The sequence below is a fragment of the Ambystoma mexicanum genome, chromosome 10 (assembly GCF_040938575.1).
Source record: "Ambystoma mexicanum isolate Mex_15411 chromosome 10, UKY_AmexF1_1, whole genome shotgun sequence".
NCBI lineage: Eukaryota > Metazoa > Chordata > Amphibia > Caudata > Ambystomatidae > Ambystoma > Ambystoma mexicanum.
The window spans coordinates 755,165,864-755,182,671 of NC_090932.1; positions in this window are offsets into that span (position 1 = coordinate 755,165,864).

Below are 16,808 nucleotides of genomic sequence, written 5' to 3' on the forward strand. Positions count from 1 at the left end.
TTCCCTATTAACGCAAGTGCTGTGTTTCAGGGAGACGACGAAGCTTCCACTACAATCACAACATCCAATTTAGATGATGCAGATGTAAATAAATCGGAGAAATAAGAAATGTGATCATTTTTAGATTTTCCTTGATTCTTTTGGACAATGCATCATTTGTGGTTATCTCTTTATATGTACCTGTGCGTTCGACCCCAAGTGTGTGTTATGTTTCCAATATTGAAAACCATACTAATCCAAGTACTGTGTTTCAGGGAGACGACGGAGCTCCCACTACAATCACAATATCTCATTTAGATGATGCAGATGTAAAGGAATCGGAGAAATAAGTCGATGAAATCTGCATACTTAAATTTTCCTTGATTGTTTTAGACAATGCATCATTTGTGGTTATCTCTTTATATGTACCTGTGCCGTCGACCCCAAGTGTGTGTTATGTTTCCAATATTGAAAAGCATACGAATGCAAGTACTGTGTTTCAGGGAGATGCGGATGCCTCCTCTCCAATACAACCATTCATGGCAGTCCATGCAGAGCCAGAGGTATGGATACTGACAGCTCCATCGAAATAGATCATCACTGATCGAATACTTGTCGTTTGATTGTTGCACACAATGTTTAAATCATGTTTGGCTATTGAGATGTACCCGTGTGTTCGTCCTCACGTGTGTTTTATGCTAACAATATTTTGATACATAGTAATGAAAGTACTATGTTTCAGGGAGACGATGGAGCCTCATTCCGTGCTGTCTATGCGGATACAGAAAATATAGTCGTTGCAGCGCAAGAGGAAGGGAGGACATGCGGAAACGAATCAGAGCTACAGCGTGCAGATGTTGAAGGTCGAGTCAAAAAAGTTGCAAAGAATAAAAAACAAAAAAAGGTTAGTTACAAACAGTTCATAACTTTAGAATTTTTTTTGTGCTGGGGACTATTTTATGTTTTTTTCCAGTCAATTGTACTATACTTTATCTTGTGTTTAAACTGAACATCCCTTTTCCGATCTGTCCTCTAGTTACCCGTGGGTCTACGAACTATACATACACAGACAGTGAAGCGAATGAGAGATGTTGCTTGCCAGACCATGTACACTATGGAGGAACTATTAATTGAGGCGAGGCGTGTTCAGGCTCGAGATGCTCATGTCCAATGGCCAGAACATGAATTAACTGTGTTTGGAGACTACAGCAAAGTTGCATTGGACCATAGCTACAGTGCGACCGCACCACCACAAGAAGATGTTATTGAATGTATTGAAGATAGCTCTGAAGTAGTTGTAGATCAATTCACACAATCTACACCCGCCAAAAATTTGCCACCAAAAAACCTGTCGACATTGTTGTGTTCTCCCATCAATGTTGAAGTAATAGATGTCGAAATGACAGAGAATGAACCAGCCGCAGCATCCATAGACGCATCAGCACTTGATATCAGCGATATTACTTTCCAATGTGTTGAAATCTCCACAACGTCACAGGCCGAAACAACGTTGACGCAGGATGACAGTCTAATGAAAGAGAGCAAATACATTGTATTCGACAGTTGTTTGATGGTAATTATAAGTATGCTGAAATGTGTGCATTCCGTTAGAGGGAAAGTATGTGGGAATCCATTGATTAATGTGACTCTTCAAATAAAAGGCAGTAACGTCAAAATAAATGCCGCCTGTAGATTAAATCATAGGTTCTCATGGTCTGCACAACCGATGCTGGGGAAACAGCCAGCAGGCAATCTACTGTGTGCAGCTGCATCACTTTTCAGTGGCTCCAGTTTTAGAAAGTTAGAGACTTTCTTTCAGTTTGTGGGACTCCATTTCATTTCTAAAGCGCTGTACTACATATACCAACGTGATTATCTGTTTCTGGCCATTAGTGATGCTTGGATAATTGAACAATTGTCTCTAGCAAGTACATTCGATGGCAAACGATTCAGGCTAGCCGGCGATGGACAGTGCGACAGCCCTGGATTTTCTGCCAAGTACTGCACCTACCACTTTCAGGACATGGATAGTAAGAAAATTGGGAGTTCGGTGGTCGTGCAGGTAACACAATGTACATCGTCAGTGGCCATGGAGAAACTAGGATTTATAAAATCAGTGGAATATCTACAATCAAGGGGAATGCAGATCGGCCTCATAGCCACGGACAGACACGTTTTGATTGCCAAGACAATGAGAGAGCAGTTCCCACATATTAAACATCAATTTGACGTATGGCATCTTGCTAAATCAATCAATAAGAAAATCTCGGCTGCAGGGAAAAAAAAGGTTTTGAAAGTATTTTGCACTGGTCCCATTCTATCAACAACCATCTTTGGTGGAGCTCAAAAACTTGTGAAGGGTCAGTGGAAATACTACTTGAAAAATGGCGGTCACTGATGCACCACTGTACCAACGTTCACCGCTGGACAGCAAATCAACATTTCCACCAATGTGAACATGGCCCTTTGTCCCCAGAGGAGGCACGGAAGAAGAAGTGGTTGATTCCATCTTCACCGACACACAAAGCCATTGAGAAGATTGTTTTGGACAAAACTCTATCAAGAGATTTGAGAGGACTGACATAATTCTGTCACACAGGAGATTTGGAGGTGTTTCACAATATGTGCCTAAAGTACAGGCCAAAGCGCTTGCATTTTAGCGTTGGGGGCATGAAACATTGCACTCTACTAGCGGTCTTGGCCCATAACAGCAATGTCAGACGTGAACAATCTAGGACTAGGGGTAAAGTAAGGATGCCTCGCTACACTAAGGTGTTTTCAAAACGAAGTAAGCAATGGGTGATCAAACCAGTCTATGATGAAATGCAGTTCGACTTTGTGAAAGGCCTTATTGTTGCTGTGTTAGAGAAGCACAGATATGGAATTTTGGACGTTTCTGTGCAGAGCAGTGATCCATTGCCACCGAACATTGCGACTGTGCCATGCCCACCCGAAGCACAGCTGGTTGTGAAGTAAAAATCCCGGTTTAAATAATTGCAATACGATTGTCTTTTTGTAAATAAATGTTATTGTACAGTGTACCTGTAACCCTAACCCCTACCTTCACCATCATGGGTGGCGAACAAGCTGGGTGTCATCTTTGAATTCTCTCTATTCACCTAATATATGTGTATGTATATATTATTCTCATGTCTCATCTCATGTAAATGTAAATGCTGCGCACTGTTAACGGAGGAGAGGCTTGCGTACTGCAAATAATAAAACAAACAAACAAACAATAAACCTCACTTTTAACTCAACTCCTGTGGTACTTTATACTTTCCCTGACCTTCCGCCAAAAATTAAATGTCTCAATTTGGGCTGCAAATCTCGCAGACAACGGGGACAAAATTGGGGCACTTAGAACACGGCAAGCGGGCCGTGGCATTTGGGAGAGAAGCCAGTTCGCATTTGCACATTGAGGCGCACTACATAGACGGATTCTAAACTTCAAGTTCTCACAGATGCCTATACTACGTGATGTTGCAAATAAAGAATGCAAAGGACAGCGGCTTTGATTTTCAGCTTGCGCCCAGATGAGGCCCACAAGTCGCACTGGAAGTATAAGGGTCTATTGTTTTTTGACCTTGAGACAGGGACCATGCCGAAAGAACTACATTTGAAGGGGGTGCGCAATAACGTAAGAGACGATAAGGCAGAAAATTCAGAAACTAGACCGAGTTTCATTTTAGTTCAGTATACGAAAAATCGTTGTCAAGAGCACGGTCTGTTTTACAGACTGCATTACGAAGAGACACAATGGAAATTTCAAATATAATGTAAGTAAATCTTTACACGCTTTTATACCGGAATGAAGATTTAATGAATGGATGCATGAATAAATGAATGAATGAAGAGCTAGGAAAAGCAAGGAAAACGTGTTCGTAGTGGGCACATGGGCATGCAGGTCCACTGGTCTCACCGATCTCGGTCCTTGGCCCAGCCACTTTTCCCTGCACTGCCTACCTGCACTACGGGACTGTCTCTGTATCCTTCAGCCCCTTCTCCTGGCATTTGCCTTGCACTTGCCACCAGCTGGCCCTATTATTTAATTTGTATTCAACTAACCATGTACAGCACTTTTACCCCTCTGCCCCCTTCCCCATGCGCGATCAGAAAGACCCCTGGCCTAGTAGGATCGTTGTCTGTCTGCCCTTGTTCCCCACCTGCTTCGTCGCGCCTAGAAACACTTGAGTATAGGCGTGTTACAAATGCCATATCATATATCATATCATTCCTCACGCATGTAGACTAACTGTTGTTTATCATTGTGTGTTGGCCTCGATTTATTTCGTTACTTTTCGCATTGATTTTAGAGCCGAACATACTCCATTGAACTATCCTTGCAAGCAAATAGTTTCTGATCGGCTGTAATAAATAAAATGAGTAATATTAATGAAGATCGGCCGGCGAGACTAATTATAATTTTTTTGTTTTCATAACAGGTATTTGCTCCCCTTCTGCTACTGCCATCGGTTTGAGACACCAGCAGATGGCTTTTACAGTAGACACCTGCAGCTTCGTGTGAACAACTGGAGCACACTGACAATTTTATGAGACGATCGCCAAGGGCCCACATGCCCTTATGCTGTACTAGTGGCTAGAAGCAACATATCAACCTTTACGATGGACTAGTGCCTAGCTGATGGAACAGCCTTGCGGTTCACCGTGCTTCCAAAGTGCTTCTTTTAACGAAAAGCAACTCCCTGTGTACCATGGCGGATACAGATAAAAGAAAATAAATGGCTTTCGGAGTTCATATGGCAATTGCTGAATATTCTCTAAACATTTAATGTCAAATAAATGTACTTTACCAAATGTACCGTGTTGCTGTTTGATTTTAAAGTACAGTTTCATATTCCGAATTGTGGCGCGCTGTGTTGTGAGATGGTCTGTGTTGGTTTCCGGGTTCTGTGTGGAGTCGCGTAGAAGACGACTGGGCGCGTTTGCCTACACAGCACAGTAACGTCACGGAGAGAGGCGGGGAATATGAATGTTTGGATAATGCCAGGCTCAGGGGCGGGGGAATTGATTTAGTGCCGCAGAAGCAGGTCAGCTGGTGCTTGTTTTCGCGTGCGTTTAATGGACGAAAACTCGGGTATGGTCCATAGGAAAGTTTTCTAAAATCAAGCCACTTAAAAAAACATGGCCGACCCGTAGGGACAATAAAACATTTTACTAGACCATGCCTTTAATGCACAACTTTCCCTCCCTTACTGCAGGAGTGGGCAAGTGGATTTAAGCCCTTAAGAATCATACAGTGGGCATCCCCCTGGCTTGGGGGACATAACAAGCATGTTTGCCTCCCTGCTGGGCAAGCAGACATGTGCTATATGGAGTAAAGATGGATACAAGGGAGTAACAATGAACAGTACCACCCATGATGGGGACCCGTTTAATAACTGTCGAGCACAAGTATGAAACATTTTGAGAAACATGTACCCCAATATAACTGATATGAATTCTATCATGGCCCGCTACCAAATCCTGTATTAAGGAAGGCACTTTTCACATGTAGGACAAAATAATGGACACGTAGGGGTTTTCTGGGGCTGTCAAAGCAGTTCCTTTCACTGAACACTTACCTATCACCATAGGCACTCATGATTTATCATCCTCTTACCTGAATTCACGTGACACCCCAGTTAATTTCCTGGTAGGGACATCATGAGCAAACTGTACATTTTCATTCTCAAAGGCTGGTGCAGTGTGTTCCAGCCCAGGCATATTCCACGCTAGGGCTGTTGCAGGAATACAAGCACTCTGTGGCCACAGCACCCTGCGAGGCATACAGCTCCATGTAGAATTATTCCTCTATGGAGTAACAGTTGTGTTAGATTGGTTGCCAGGGATTAAGGATAAGATTTTGTGGGTGCCTGCAGAGTTTCTATTTCAACCAGCTGTCCATCAGGAATGGGCGCCAGGCACCATTATCAATATATATTTTCCAACAGTAATGACCAAAGCAGACATGGTTATCCTGTACGGTTTGGACGTGGAGGATCTTGAATGCAGCACAGTCTTATGTATTGATGCAACACAGCAAATAAGGGATTTGTCTGACAAATAGCTGTTCAAAGACACCGAAAATGAGGGGGAAATGATATTCGAACTCTCCATACACTGACAGGTAGTAGTGGAACACAGAGAAGTACTGCATACCCTGCTCCTTGCCAATGCATTATCATCACACTTACAGGAAGATTTAGACAGGGTGCTTGGTGAGTTGTGGACCAATGGTCCACATGATTTGGGCCTGCTAAAGAGTATTTGAGCAGTTTGCATTACTTATAATTACACATATTCAAAGACGTTAGGTTACCACAGGCACAGAACCATAGGTTGACAAGAACCTGGGCTAGGATGAGGATGCACCTGTCGGGAGGTGTATGGTAACAGCATGCTGACCTAGACAGCCCACATCCATACTAGCCTAACAAACCCTAAGTGCTGTTTCACAGCCCCCAGTGTGATGCAATAAGTATTGCTGTGGGACAGCTTTCAACTATAGATTGAGGAAACTAAATCTTAGGAACCAACCTCAACAAAAGATTATCAGCCTCATTCTAACTTTGCCGGTATTCTGGCAGAAAAGGTGCTAGGATACTAGCAAATGTAGATACCGTTTCTGGAACTTGGTCCGCTGGATTTCGAGTGCCGGAGTGACAGTGTAAATCCCCATTCATGGAGTCCAAAAGGACTCCATGAGGGGATTTGCCATCATTATCGGCAAAATGGTAGGCTGGTCCGGTAAAGTGCTGTTATTCATTAATAATGGCACTTTCTTACCTGTCCGGCTGACCTAGAACGAGGCCCTATGATCATACAACTAGCAGACTACAACTACTCAACTATTCAAGACAGACTCAAAACACTTGGACTGTTGGTATTAGGTATTTGTCCCACAATCTATTGATCGTGAGGAAAAAATACTGAATACCAATGCCCCCAAGCCTGCCAAGCCAGTCCCCTTGCCACACACCAATGGTCCACACGATTTGGGCCTGCTAAAGAGTATTTGGGCAGTTTGCATTACTCTGAAACCAGAAGCAATTCTGTCCCGAGAATCCTCATGTAGCATAGCTATTTATCATGTTAAAAAAAGCAAAAGGGTCAACTTGGAGGATGATACTGGACTTACGCTCATTGAACAACATTGTAGAAGCAGAATTCCCAGTGGTCCCTAACCCCACCATCATCCTGTGTAATATCCCCAAAGAAGCTACCTATTTTACTGTGATAGATGTCAAAAATGTATTTTTCTCCATCCCATTACACCCTGGGTCACAGCCCCTTGCCGCGTTTACCTATAGGGACCAAAGGTTCCAAAATACTTGTTTAACTCAAGGGTACTTCAAGTCCCCCAGCATCTTTAACAGGGTGTTGCAAAATAATCTATGGAACTTACAAACACAGAGCACAGTGATCCAGTTTGTAGATTACCTCCTAGTGTGTAGCTAGCACACCAGAAGAGCTATGTAGGAATGAATCAATAAAACCTTTGACTTTATTAGCTGTGAAATGTTACAAGTTCGAGAAGAGTAAACTACGGTATTGTCAGTAAGAAGTGTATGCCTAGAGCAGATGATTTTATCAGCAGGCAGAACAATTATCCGAGAAAGATCCACACTAGTGCAGAACACACCCCAGCCTACCACAGAAAAACACATGCAGCACTACTTAGGCTTCTGTAACTATCGTTCAGCATGAATATTTGACTATTCAACATAGACCACAGACAGCATGCTGTCTCAGATGCAAACAATCAATAACACTGCTTTTTCAGAACAGCAGAAGTGAAAGTGATTTTTTTATTTCAAAAGAAGCATGCACACCACATTCTGGGGTTAACTTGGGAAAAGACCATTTCAGAAGATAATTGTGAACCCTCTATCTGGACCATGTGTGCATGTTTGCGCGTGTCCATGCACACATGCATGCTTCTGTGTGTGTGTGTGTATGTGTGATTGTGTGTGGGTGTGTCTGCGATGTAGACAATTTCCTGGCACCAAGGATCTGACACACCTTGAATGGGATTTGTTTGACGGATCATGCAATAGTGAGTTTTTAAGAAAAATTGAAAAATGTGAGCGTATAATGATGGACAGATGATTATAAAGGTATCCTTCTTGCTGTTTGGCAAACAGCAAATACAGAGTTGAAAATTTTGTATTAGGTAAATGGGACTATAAGCCTTCCAACTGTATATCAGATCGTTTTCTTGCTTGTCTGAAATGAAAACTCCAATTTATACGGCATATTTTCCAGCTGACAGCTGCCTTCCAGTTACGTTTAATATAACCTATTTTGAAAATGTAGTAAGATGATTTTGTTAGGCGGAAACCTGTACAGTTCCCTCTGGGACCACTGCAAAAGATTTAGGACTACAGGTGTTTGGCGGTGAACCCACTTGGTAGCAGTCTGTACCACACAGATTCACTTGGTAGCTGTGGCTGAGCAGTCAGACTTCCCTCAAGAAGAGTTGAGCAGTATGTGGAGTATACAAAATAGGACAATTCTTCACAGTAAGATAAGCAAACACACAACAAGGCTTCAGTGTAAAGATATTAAGGTATTTATTTATAACGGAACATCTATAGAAAACACTATGGCACTATCACGGCAAACACTTCAATTACAATTACTCTACGCAGAAGAAAATGATCAATCCCCCTAACAATATTTCGACAAGTCTAGGTTCTACCGGTATCACTTATTTTCAGACAGAGGTGTATACCTCAACCTAGATGGCACTCTAATATTAGTTAAGACGGGAGAGAAAAATAGGCAGGTTACGAAATCAACATGGTTCAATACTTCACGGATAAAATGCAAGGCACGAAGGCAAGAACCACAATAGATCATAAAGTTCAGAGGCCAGGCCCACTCGGAGAGAGACAAGGCGATATGTTCCAAAAAGTCTCTAGTGGAAATGCGTCCGAGTCTTTGTAGCAAATTGTTATCGGCAGATTGAACTAGTTCAGAACAATACGTGAGAAAAAGCTTGGAGGCGACCCAACGGAAAGGCGAGGATTAAGACACCTCACTCGAACCGATCGAAAGGGAAGCCAGGCGGACACGCTACCTTGTTGTGGAGAGACAGCTCCGGCGGGGCAGTTGTTCCTGGTGGTGGATGCACGACGGGTCTTTGCCAAGAGTAGAGATGATCTCGTCGTCGAAGAAAAATGAAGTCTGGTGCACCACCAGGGAAGAGACCAGCTGCGGAGTGCTCCGTCACAAGGCACCACCTTTTGGTCGCGGTACAGGGGAAGTGGCTATCCGGTTGCCAGGGTGCTCTGCACGGGCAATTCGACCACCGCGTCCTGAGGCGAAGAAAAAGCAAAGGGGACTGGTTGTTCCCACCAGTCAGGGGAAGAGACTCTCCGGCAGGGAGATCTCCTCTGTCGTCGGGAAGTGGTGAGTCAGTTCCGCAGGGCTCCACCGGAGGTGTCGTCGTGCAGGTCGGCTCAGCGTTACCCTCGTCGGATTCTTAGGTCCTGTGGCGACTTCTGAAGATCCAGTCCCAAAAGCCCTGCTTTTATGCAGAAAACCCCCATTCATTCAGCCTAGCTGTCAATCAACACTCGCTAAGTGGTGAGCGGGGAGGCTCACCACTTGGGCCAATCACTCCGGAGTGCGACCGGAGTTGGCAAGGCAACTCGGTCCAGGGTGCCTAAACCCCCTCGCACACCCCTGTGGTAACCCAGACAGAATGACACCACTTTGGAGGGTCTCTGTACAGAGGCCCACCAAAAGTGGAACAAAGGGCTCAACCTTTGGTTTAGGAGTCACAGAGACGAACACAGACGCCATTTTAAAAACCGAGTTCTGGCCGAAAATACCATCCGATAAACTTATTTAAGATAAGTAGACCGGTGGTACGTTAGAGATTAACGAGGAAAAGTATCAATCTCCAACAATGGGACGAATCCCATAGGGTTATGTCCGGGGTCGAACATAACAAGTAGTTTCCACTGCCACCAGCCAAAACTCAACGAGGGGGGACGGGACAGTGCCCCCTCGAGTAACAGACCCAGGAGTAATCGAATTACCCCTACTAGCACGTTCACAATAAGATGGTTGGTACTAGTTCTGTTAGTAAATTTATGTCTAGTAAAGCCAATAGTGACTTTACATGCCCGGGGAGACAGTAGTCAGTCCCCGGGTATGGAGTCTATGGTGGAGGTCCGCTAGGACGCCCCAGTGTTACGGCAAGTAGGCTGCGGTGTAACACACATAGAAAAACATATGAGACCCTATGGAGTAAAAGACCCCATAGCCCATAGAACTCATTGACATTCAAAGGAATTACACACATTCATGTCCATGAGTGGGAGGAAAAGAGTCTCACTCTTGGCAGGATGGAAAAAACAAACTCCAGAAATCCAGCAAAGCTGCTGGGGGACTCACTAGGTTAGGAAATTCAGCCTAAACAGAGAATTCTCCCTAACAGATATGACAGATGTGTTAACTGACAAGGAGAGGTGATAATATGAAAACCTTAGTAAAGTATAGCAGAAGTGAAAAACAGGCCATGAGTACATTGTGAAAACGACTTCCATGTATCTAAGAAATTAGCAAACGGGACTCTGGCACTAACACCAATTATATACATAACTATGCTTTAGGACAAGCAGACATTTTAAATTCAGGAGCCATCTTCTTAAAATAAGGAATACCTGCATAAACATTGAAATGCAAGCTATGCAAAACATGAAATTCGTAAAAAAGATCGGTCTGAAGTGTACAACTGATTGAACGGGTGTGACCTCATTAGTATTCAAATCCAACTCATGTCTAAAATACAACATTAGTACTTTTCGCGACGACATTGTTGGGAAAACCGTGCTCCTGTGCATTAAGAAAGTTGCTTTGCGAATGCACCTGACTAATGTTTGCTGTACATGGCTGCATCTGTATTGTACACACGCATAGTGTACTACGTGTGATATAGCATCAAAACCACATTTACCGAGTACAAACAAGCATCCCTATAAAAACATTCACACACTTTTCTCTGTAGCCAGAACGTTTAAGTGTCATGGCAGACGAAAGCACCTTTCGGTCACAGAACCCCATGAGGAAGACATGGAATTTCCACATGCCAAGGAAGCCATCCTGATGCACTAATTGCTGAATCCTTATGATGCTGTTCACTGTCCTTGTGACCAGAACCCCGCCATTGGAGCAAGACGAGCCAGCTGCCAAGAACCTACAACAGCCTCAACACTGAGTACATGTAATGCAATAGAAATAGTTGCAGGCCATTAAGAAATACATATATTAAAGTGTGGCTTGGGCTTGCAAGATGGAGTTTTAGAACACCTGGCGACCTGACATTGGCTAAGGGGCTGTGTGTGCATATATTAACCAAATTAATCCAGGAAGTTGTTATTTTCCTCCTTCCAAACTAGAACAGTTAAATTAAATAACTACAATCACAAATATCAACTTTCACTGGTGTAGTAACCAAAGAAAGAATGTTGGTAGTCCAGACATAAACTAGCTGTGAGGCTCTTGGAGAAAAGTCTAGGTAGCTGTATTATAAACGAGTTAATCTTAAACTATATTCAAGAGAGAGACCACCCACTGTTCTTCCTCATGCACACCAGCCAAGACCACTGCTGCCACGTTCAGAACAATCACACACCAAGCACTCAACATTGTCCTCAGCTGTTCGTAACACTTGCATCAAAATTATATCAGCATTCACAAATGACCAGCAGAGCAGGACAGCAATCAGCCATACACTATAGAAATAGCACATGATTATATGGACATTACAACCACACAAGCACCCCACTCAGTCACTATAGCTACATAAACACCAAAAAGCAGCAGATCACACATTCCAATGCAGACAAAAAATCAAGTTATGCAGAAACATATTCAAAGACGTTAGGTTACGACAGGCACGGAACCACAGGTTGACAAGAACCTGGGCTAGGATGCACCTGTCGGGAGGTGTATGGTAACAGCATGCTGACCTAGAGAGCCCACATCAATACTAGCCTAACAAACCCCAAGTGCTGTTGCACAGCCCCCAGTGTGATGCAATAAGTGTTGCTGTGGGACAGCTGTCGCCTATAGATTGAGGAAACTAACAGGGTAATTCATAGAATTTCGCAGAAAAGTGTCGCAAGCGGCTGGCGCAGTGTCCGCGTGCGATTGTCTGCGCCAGGCACGTGCGCTAAAACCGATTTCCGCGCACAGCGTATTCATGGATTTTAGGCTGCCAAACCAGCCGTGGCGCAGAGTATCGCAGCGACCCTGCAGCAGCGCCAGTAACGCCCCCAAGAACGCCCTCGCGCAAGGAAAAGCCATCAAAATCGCAAAATCATCGCAAAGGGCTGCGCTAACCCTGGACCAGTTTACAGGGCTGCCAAACAAGGAACGCAAAGCGGGTAACGTGCATATCAGGGGTATGCGTGAAGTTATACACGCGATTAGCCAGGGTACGTGTATTACAGGGGTACGCGTGAAGTTTTACACGCGATTAGCCAGGGCACGTGTATCACAGGGGTACGCGGGAATTATCACACGCGATTTGGCTGGGTATGTGTATTACAGGGGTACATGGGAAGTTTTACACGCGATTCGGCTGGGTACGTGTATTACAGGGGTGCGCGGGAATTCTCACATGCGATTTGGCTTGGTACGTGTATTACAGGAGTGCGTGGGAAGTTACACACGCGATTAGGCTGGGTGGGTCCTCACAGGTGTTCCCTGTACACCCTCCACGGCCACTGCAGGCAGCCGACAAAACAGGGGACTACCCTGTACACCTGCTCATGTCCCCCTGCACCCCCACCCCCCAGCAGTGCAGGGGCACCCTCCACCAGGCCCCCACTCATGTCTCCCACCACCCCCACCCCCAGCAGTGCAGGGGTACCCTCCACCAGGCCCCCACTCATGTCTCCCACCGCCCCCACCCCCCAGCATCCAGGGCCACCCTCCACCAGGCCCCCACTCATGTCTCCCACCACCCCCACCCCCCAGCAGTGCAGGGGCACCCTCCACCAGGCCCCCACTCATGTCTACCACCACCCCCACCCCCCAGCCACCAGGGGCACCCTCCACCAGGCCCCCACTCATGTCTCCCACCACCCCCACCCCCCAGCCAACAGGGGCACCCTCCACCAGGCCCCCACTCATGTCTCCCACCACCCCCACCCCCAGCAGTGCAGGGGCAGCCTCCACCAGGCCCCCACTCATGTCTACCACCACCCCACCCCCCAGCCACCAGGGGCACCCTCCACCAGGCCCCCACTCATGTCTCCCACCACCCCCACCCCCCAGCAGTGCAAGGGCAGCCTCCACCAGGCCCCCACTCATGTCTCCCACCACCCCCACCCCCCAGCAGTGCAGGGGCACCCGCCACCAGGCCCCCACTCATGTCTCCCACCACCCCCACCCCCCAGCAGTGCAGGGGCACCCTCCACCAAGCCCCCACTCATGTCTACCACCACCCCCACCCCCCAGCAGTGCAAGGGCAGCCTCCACCAGGCCCCCACTCATGTCTCCCACCACCCCCACCCCCCAGCAGTGCAGGGGCACCCTCCACCAAGCCCCCACTCATGTCTACCACCACCCCCACCCCCCAGCCACCAGGGGCACCCTCCACCAGGCCCCCACCCATGTATCCCACCACCCCCACCCCCAGCCACCAGGGGCACCCTCCACCAGGCCCCCACCCATGTCTCCCACCACCCCCACCCCCCAGCATTGCAGGGGCAGCCTCCACCAGGCTCCCACTCATGTCTACCACCACCCCCACCCCCCAGCCACCAGGGGCACCCTCCACCAGGACCCCACTCATGTCTCCCACCACCCCCACCCCCCAGCAGTGCAGGGGCAGCCTCCACCAGTCCCCCACTCATGTCCCCTATCACCCCCACCCCCCCGCCACCAGGGGCAGCCTCCACCAGGCCCCCACTCATGTCTCCCACCACCCCCACCCCCCAGCAGTGCAGGGGCAGCCTCCACCAGGCCCCCACTCATGTCCCCCACCACCCCCACCCCCCAGCCACCAGGGGCAGCCTCCACCAGGCCCCCACTCATGTCCCCTATCACCCCCACCCCCCCGCCACCAGGGGAAGCCTCCACCAGGCCCCCACCATGTCTCCCACCACCCCCTCCCCCCAGCCACCAGGGGCACCCTCCACCAGGCCCCCACCCATGTCTCCCACCACCCCCACCCCCCAGCAGTGCAGGGGCAGCCTCCACCAGGCCCCCACTCATGTCTACCACCACCCCCACCCCCCAGCCACCAGGGGCACCCTCCACCAGGCCCCCACTCATGTCTTCCACCACCCCCACCCCCCAGCAGTGCAGGGGCAGCCTCCACCAGGCCCCCACTCATGTCTACCACCACACCCACCCCCCAGCAGTGCAGGGGCACCCTCCACCAGGCCCCCACTCATGTCTCCCACCACCCCCACCCCCCAGCAGTGCAGGGGCACCCTCCATCAGGCCCCCACTCATGTCTACCACCACCCCCACCCCCCAGCAGTGCAGGGGCAGCCTCCACCAGGCCCCCACTCATGTCTCCCACCACCCCCACCCCCCAGCAGTGCAGGGGCACCCTCCACCAGGCCCCCACTCATGTCTCCCACCACCCCCACCCCCCAGCAGTGCAGGGGCAGCCTCCACCAGGCCCCCACTCATGTCTCCCACCACCCCCACCCCCCAGCCACCAGGGGCAGCCTCCACCAGGCCCCCACTCATGTCTCCCACCACCCCCACCCCCCAGCCACCAGGGGCAACCTCCACCAGACCCCCACTCATGTCTCCCACCACCCCCACCCCCCAGCAGTGCAGGGGCAGCCTCCACGTGGCCCCCACTCATGTCTACCACCACCCCCACTCCCCAGCCACCAGGTGCACCCTCCACCAGGCCCCCACTCATGTCTCCCACCACCCCCACCCCCCAGCAGTGCAGGGGCAGCCTCCACCAGGCCCCCACTCATGTCTCCCACCACCCCCACCCCCCAGCAGTGCAGGGGCAGCCTCCACCAGGCCCCCACTCATGTCTCCCACCACCCCCACCCCCCAGCAGTGCAGGGGCACCCTCCACCAGGCCCCCACTCATGTCTCCCACCACCCCCACCCCCCAGCAGTGCAGGGGCAGCCTCCACCAGGCCCCCACTCATGTCTCCCACCACCCCCACCCCCCAGCCACCAGGGGCACCCTCCACCAGGCCCCCACACATGTCTCCCACCACCCCCACCCCCCAGCCACCAGGGGCACCCTCCACCAGGCCCCCACTCATGTCTCCCACCACCCCCACCCCCCAGCAGTGCAGGGGCACCCTCCACCAGGCCCCCACTCATGTCTCCCACCACCCCCACCCCCCAGCAGTGCAGGGGCAGCCTCCACCAGGCCCCCACTCATGTCTACCACCACCCCCACCCCCCAGCAGTGCAGGGGCACCCTCCACCAGGCCCCCACTCATGTCTCCCACCACCCCCACCCCCCAGCAGTGCAGGGGCACCCTCCACCAGGCCCCCACTCATGTCTCCCACCACCCCCACCCCCAGCAGTGCAGGGGCAGCCTCCACCAGGCCCCCACTCATGTCTACCACCACCCCCACCCCCCAGCCACCAGGGGCACCCTCCACCAGGCCCCCACTCATGTCTCCCACCACCCCACCCCCCAGCAGTGCAGGGGCAGCCTCCACCAGGCCCCCACTCATGTCTCCCACCACCCCCACCCCCCAGCCACCAGGGGCAGCCTCCACCAGGCCCCCACTCATGTCCCCTATCACCCCCACCCCCCCGCCACCAGGGGCAGCCTCCACCAGGCCCCCACTCATGTCTCCCACCACCCCCACCCCCCAGCCACCAGGGGCAGCCTCCACCAGGCCCCCACTCATGTCCCCTATCACCCCCACTCCCCCGCCACCAGGGGCAGCCTCCACCAGGCCCCCACTCATGTCTCCCACCACCGCCAACCCCAGCAGTGCAGGGGCAGCCTCCACCAGGCCCCCACTCATGTCTACCACCACCCCCACCCCCCAGCCACCAGGGGCACCCTCCACCAGGCCCCCACTCATGTCTCCCACCACCCCCACCCCCCAGCAGTGCAGGGGCAGCCTCCACCAGGCCCCCACTCATGTCTCCCACCACCCCCACCCCCCAGCAGTGCAGGGGCAGCCTCCACCAGGCCCCCACTCATGTCTCCCACCACCCCCACCCCCCAGCAGTGCAGGGGCAGCCTCCACCAGGCCCCCACTCATGTCTCCCACCACCCCCACCCCCCAGCAGTGCAGGGGCACCCTCCACCAGGCCCCCACTCATGTCTCCCACCACCCCCACCCCCCAGCAGTGCAGGGTCAGCCTCCACCAGGCCCCCACTCATGTCTCCCACCACCCCCACCCCCCAGCAGTGCAGGGGCACCCTCCACCAGGCCCCCACTCATGTCTCCCACCACCCCCACCCCCCAGCAGTGCAGGGTCAGCCTCCACCAGGCCCCCACTCATGTCTCCCACCACCCCCACCCCCCAGCAGTGCAGGGGCACCCTCCACCAGGCCCCCACCCATGTCTCCCACCACCCCCACCCCCCAGCAGTGCAGGGGCAGCCTCCACCAGGCCCCCACTCATGTCTACCACCACCCCCACCCCCCAGCCACCAGGGGCACCCTCCACCAGGCCCCCACTCATGTCTCCCACCACCCCACCCCCCAGCAGTGCAGGGGCAGCCTCCACCAGGCCCCCACTCATGTCTCCCACCACCCCCACCCCCCAGCCACCAGGGGCAGCCTCCACCAGGCCCCCACTCATGTCCCCTATCACCCCCACCCCCCCGCCACCAGGGGCAGCCTCCA